Source organism: Silurus aristotelis (genome assembly GCF_946808225.1).
Source record: "Silurus aristotelis genome assembly, chromosome: 14".
NCBI lineage: Eukaryota > Metazoa > Chordata > Actinopteri > Siluriformes > Siluridae > Silurus > Silurus aristotelis.
Window position 1 is genome coordinate 19069332 of NC_139587.1, and position 6330 is coordinate 19075661.

Sequence of the window (6330 nt, forward strand, 5' to 3'; positions counted from 1 at the left end):
AATTCAGACACAATGAGATCTGATTTGCACAATTTGTATGCGCCCCAGGAGTTTCAGTGTTTGGAAGCTAAACTTAATTTTGGCATGAATCATTGCACTGCTCCATCAGTGAGTGTAATCATCCTACTTAGGAAACAAATGCTGATGTAGAAAAATGAATTGCTGAAACAGAGGAAATACATGAGAAACAGTGTTGCCCTCCTTCCTGATCGAAATCCTGTGAAATAATGATACCCCATTGGTAAAATCCCCAGAGGGAAATGAAGCTATAATAGTATGCAGGGGAGGAGGCAAATAAATCTCTTAGATGTATCGTGCTAGTGTGAATAGGAAACGGTTGGTTGAATGCCTTCCGTAGTTTGAAATGAGGGGCAATTATGTGATATCTCTTCTCTGGTGTGTGAAATGCAGCTTCAAGGGAGAACGTCTGTCAAGGAAACAAAAGATCAAGAGAAAAACTAGGAGATGAAGATAAAAACTTACCACAAGAAAATGATGCAAAATAATCATCAAATGGGTAGGCTTGACAAAAGGATCAGATGATCTAAATGAAGAATAATGAGGGTTATCTTGTCTCGAGTGCAGATTAAAAGAAATACTGAACATATCTGAGCTATGCTGCAATACATTGCCTCGGAAGACCATTTAAATGGTGGATTGTAAGAAATCAAAGTATATATCTGGGAAAACAGCAACTCGGTTTTGCCCTTTTGCCACACATTTATGACCAATGGAATTTATTAGATTATAATTGTGATGGAATTTTCTCATACAAATTTTTACTTTGTAAAAAAAATGCAAAAGCTTTTCCGGGACAGAAAAAAAGCTCATGATTCAAAGCAAAATCTGTCACACACAGTAGCTATTTAAAGTCTTCAAAACTTTATCAGAGGGTAAACAAATCAGCACTATTAATAGCGCGAGAGAAGGAAGCAGTGTGCCAAATATAATCAATTGTTTTCTGGCGTCATTTCCCACAAACACCCGAGGCTGGAGGAAAAGGCTGTCCAAAGAAACAAACTAGAAGACTCTTTGTTGTGGTGGTCTGGGAATCTGGGAAGCTGGAAACCTTTCAGGACATTTTGAGCTGATGTGAAGATTCAGCTACGTGAATAGTGTCAGAACGCCTTACCACAGTCTGCTTTTATCATTGTTTGCTAATCCAAGTCCATGGTCCCCTTAGGCTGATCATAGCACCAACCAAAATAGATCTTCTTTCACCTCCAGCACTCTAAGACCATATACACTTTGTGTGCTGGCACGCACATGAAGAAGTGCCTCCGAGCAAGGGCAAGTCAGCCTTCATGGATTTGTGAGGATTTTAGGGTTTGCTATTTCAGAGGAAAAAGGTAATTCTGTGAAATGCTCTCACAGCAGAAGTAGATAAATGGACCACCTCACTATATTCTGAACTGATCCCTCAGGAGCAGTCTGAAATATCTCATCAAGAGGAGCATAGAATAAGATAGACGAGGATTGTGTCCAAAACTGACCCAAGGATTTAAGAGAAAGTGGTTTTGTGGGGTTTGAGTGATTGGAAATAAAGCTGTAGTTTGCCAGCAGTTGGGTTAAAAGCAGAGCTACAGAACAAATTCTGCTTAAACCACACCAGATGTCCAGACCTCCCAGTCACTGAGCTTCAATGTTCCTGCTCCTTCTGATAGACCTGTCATGGGAAAGGCAAAAAACCCCACAAGCGAGATGTGGGGATGAAAAACAGACTTTTTAAATCTGTAAATGTTTTGAAAGTGGGAGGTAAGATCACATAAATGCTGAATAAACACTTATGTATTATAACAGATGTACATCTTCTAATCCTAGTCAAATAGAAACCCTTTCCAAGAAATTCCCATCTCTATATGTATACTTTTACCAGTAATCACTGTAAATGATCTTACCTTGAGCATGTAAACACTTCTTGGTTCTTTGCAAGTACTCCAAACAAGTTTTCTTGGTATAGATCTATAACTATACTGGGGCTACACTGGATTGATTTATGAAGTGAAAGTGAGATGAGGCTAAATAATTTTTCACTTATTAGCCAATATACTGAGCAAAAATAAACATGAATGGGAAAAAGTACCTTTTTAAATTCCAGTCAAACTTACATTTTTGTTTTTGTCAAATATGGTTACTTGGTGTGGGGCTATAGTTATACTAAATATATGTGTGTAAAGCAGACATCTTACTGATTTTATAAAAATGATTGAGTAAAATATCTCTTTGGAATTCCATTTCCTAGGCATATGCATGTCTTTAAGAGGATTAGTAGTTTAACAAAAAAACAAACAAAAAAACCCCACAATTACGCAAAAAATACTCATTCATTCATTCATTCATTCATTCATTTATTCATTCATTCATTCATTCATTCATTCATTCATTCATTCATCTTCTCCCACTTATCTGTAATTCGGGTCGCAGAGGCAGCAGTCTAAGCAGATTCCCCAGACACTTCTCCGTGTCCAGGGATCGGGCTGTCAAGGCCCCCGCCTTCGACTGCTGCCCAATCCTCTCAGCACCGGTCCCTTACGGTCCCTCCTGCGGGTGGTGAGCCCAAGGGAAACCAAAAAATACTCAACAAATGAAATGTCTTTTTATTAGCACTATCCAGGCCAGGAAAGACAAATATTTGCCTTCAAAGATAATAGCTGTTTGTCTTAGACTTTCTGACTTTCAATCTTCCTGTTTCTAGAGATAAACCTGTTAAATGGAAAGGAAGAAAAATAAAAAAATTTTTTTTTTACAAACGTCCTCTATTAAAAAATGGTTGGTAAGACCAGGTGAAGGCTGATTAAATGTTTAGTAGTATATTAAGCAGAGGTGGAAAGAGTAATAAAATATTTAACTGAAGTAAACTTTCTGTTACTTCAATGAAAATTTGCTTAAACTACATTTACCACTCTTGTAATCTACTCCAGTAAAAGTAACAAGTAGCTCATTAAGAATTTACTTAGAGTCAAATTTACAGTTTAGTCACTTAATTCTCACCAAGTAACACTCTGCCGTGCTTAGCAAGATTTCAGACAGGTATATTTCTGACAATTCAACCACTTGGAAGAAAGTCATTAGAAAGAAAACATTCCAGAGAGAATTGAAACAGATGGCACTTGGAGAGGAGACTGATTTACACACCAGACCTGAGATAATGTGCACTTTTCAAGAAGTTGGCTACTATGGAGATGAAAGGGAACCTTTAACCTACAATAAGGAGCACATTTGTTAGCTGTCAGGCAACACCAATGTCTGGCTCACACCCAGTGTGTTTAAGAATAATCAAATATTCACATACTTAAACAGAGAGCAAATAGACCAAGGTAGGTTCGTACAGTGTGTCAGTTTTAATTTATCCATAGCTAGTCCTTAGGTGCAATGCTGACTCCTCTCTCACTGAGTGTGGAAGAGGGCAGGATCCCCATGCCCTACTTGTAAGCAAAGGATGTTCCGGTTTGTTTGGGCATCTGCTTAAGCATGTATACACAGCTAGAGCTTTCATCAATGGCAAACAAGATCAGCTTTCATTGATGTGCGTGGCATGTTGTTGAAAATATTACTTGGTGCTAGGCTGCAGGCCCAAACGGGTTTACAAAAAAAATATAGAATCTACAAAATCTAAAAAACAAAAAAATAGAAATAGACTAAGTAGGAAATGTTAACATTGAGAAATATATAATTGGAATGTTTATTTAATATTTGTTCAAACTTGTGATCAACACTGTCTATGCAGGGCAGCACAGTGGCACAATTTTTCAAAAATTATCACCTTCACTCATATGTTCCTGGACCATAGTGATGGCACTGATACCCATCTGGCCTTCTTTAAACTCTCTCTAGAATGTCAGTAATGGTAATGACGGAGCCAACCCTCAGCAGGGAGCCACAGAGGTCGGTCTCACAGCAGGTGTCCCTGAGTAAAGCACACTGAGAGGGTGTTAAAGTTACTACTCAAAGCACACAAGTTTCTTTGACACCATGAACACTAGCACAACATTCCTAAGCGTTCTAGATCTAGCCAGCAACATTTACTGTAGTGCAGTAGGATGCCATTACAATATATGTCGGTAAATAGAGCCATGAAGTCCATGTTAGAAAGCTGTGTCTGAAAAAAAGCTTTTGGGTTATCCAGAAGAGATTACAATGCTATGGTATTAAATGCTTTTCTAAACTACTGCTGTAGCTGAAATCTTGAAAACCTCTAAATGAACCTTGCTGTGAATGGATGAGGGAATGAGAAGACAGAAAATGTACATAAACATGACTTTATGCATTCAACAGTATGCAAAATGTATAATAAATATTACATTATTTAATAAAACTGATTTCAGGAAAAAAATATATTTTTACTTAATTCTGTTGTTTGAGTATTAGACCTAAAATATTCATAAACAATATCAAATACCTTTGCTTTGCAAAAAAATGACTAAGACCCTCTTTTTATTTCGTTATAGAATAATGACTGGAAAAAAGCAATAAAATGCAGTAGAACTGGTCATAGATCCACATAAACTCTATTTTTGCAAAATGAGCAAGAAAGTGTATATAATCCTGTGATGTTGTTAAAGGTTAGGCTTGATTTAATATAAAAGGATAATATTGCACTATGTCTTCTTCTTCTTTCGGCTTCTCCCATTAGGGGTCGCCACAGCGGATCATCCGTCTCCATACATCTGCTTCTTTCAACCTAACCACCTGCATGTCCACATCCATAAACCTCCTTCTTGGCCTTCCTCTTTTCCTCCTTCCTGCAGCTCCATCCTCAACATTCTCCTAACAATATACCCCATGGCCTCTCTCACCTTGTCTCTAAAACGTCCTACATGCGCTGTCCCTCTCATAGACTCGTCTCTAATCTTGTCCATCGTCGTCACTCACAACGAAAATCTTAACATCTTCAGCTCTGCCACCTCCAACTCCACCTCCTGTCTTTCACTCAATGATAATATTGCACTATGTATAGCTTAAAATCAACATGTATACTGTAATAATGATGAGAAATACACACTGCAACTTGGACAATGGTAAAAATTGATAAAAAAAAGAAAAAGCCTGGTTGATATTTCAGTTTTACAACCAGTTAATGTTAAATTTATTGACAAATTTATTAGCCTGAAATTATTGCACATCTCAGGCATTTTACAAATGCTTTAATAGAATTTAATGCTACAGTAAACTCCAATATAACAACGAAACCGAGCAACATGTTGTTGGATGCGTTTTTCCTTCACAGCCAAAGGCTTACTAGCCTGATATTAAATTTTAAAAAGTGTCATGTACATAAACAACAAGAAACTAAATCAGACTGCAAATACATAGATACTGTAGTAAAAGTAACATTTCAGAATGGAAGAGCAATATGCAACCAAAATATGATATTTCACATAAATGATTAATTCCCACCGCTTCCTTTTGTCTAACAGCAACAAGTAGCATAGAGTCTCTTTGGGACTTTGTTGTTTTGTTTATGCAACTATTTTCTGTCATGTTATTTGTAACTGTCAACAGTCCTACCATTCTGCTTCAAACTCTTTATTTTATTCCTCTTTACCTTCACAAAAGAACCAAGAACTGTCATTTGTTGCTGTCGTACTCACTGTGCCGGCAGAGCCTGGGAAATAATGAGGAAAAAAAATGGCCTAATTGTAATTTAACCTGATCTGGAGGATTTTGTGTGACATCGATTACAGGGTTTCGTTAATTTGTCTTCGGTATGTGCTTTATCCTGGTCAGGGTCACGGATCGGCGGATCTGGAGACTGTCCTGGGAAAGCTGGGTGTAAAGTGAGAATACGCTCTAGAGTGGATGAAGAGCATTGAGAATACGTCCGAAATGATTCTTGGGAAATGAAAGGACGACTTGGACAGAGGGAAAACATTTTATCGATATCATGCTTTAATGGGTTCACATCATGATTAATGGTAATGGGATAGGTCTACAAAGCTGAATAAACAAATCATATGCACATAGTTGCACTACTAAAATGTCCTGTATCCGCGTACTAGCTGTCTGGGTGCATGTTTCCCAAAGAGTCTGTGTAGGTTTCTTTAAGGTTCTCTGGTTTTCTTGTTTTCTCCACATCCATAAACATGCTGGTATGTAGCTAATCTAAACTGCCTCCTGGTTGTAATGTTTGTGTCTTGCTGCATGGTGCCATCAAGGGTGTATTCCTACATCATTAACAGTATTTCTGGTATAGGCTAACGGCTCCAGATTCACAGGCTAAAGCGGACTGAAGATGAATGAATGAATGAATGAATGAATGATTCCATGATGGCATCTTGTGAGTCTTATATATCTACACAAAATCATTCTTAATGTTCAGATATACCACTT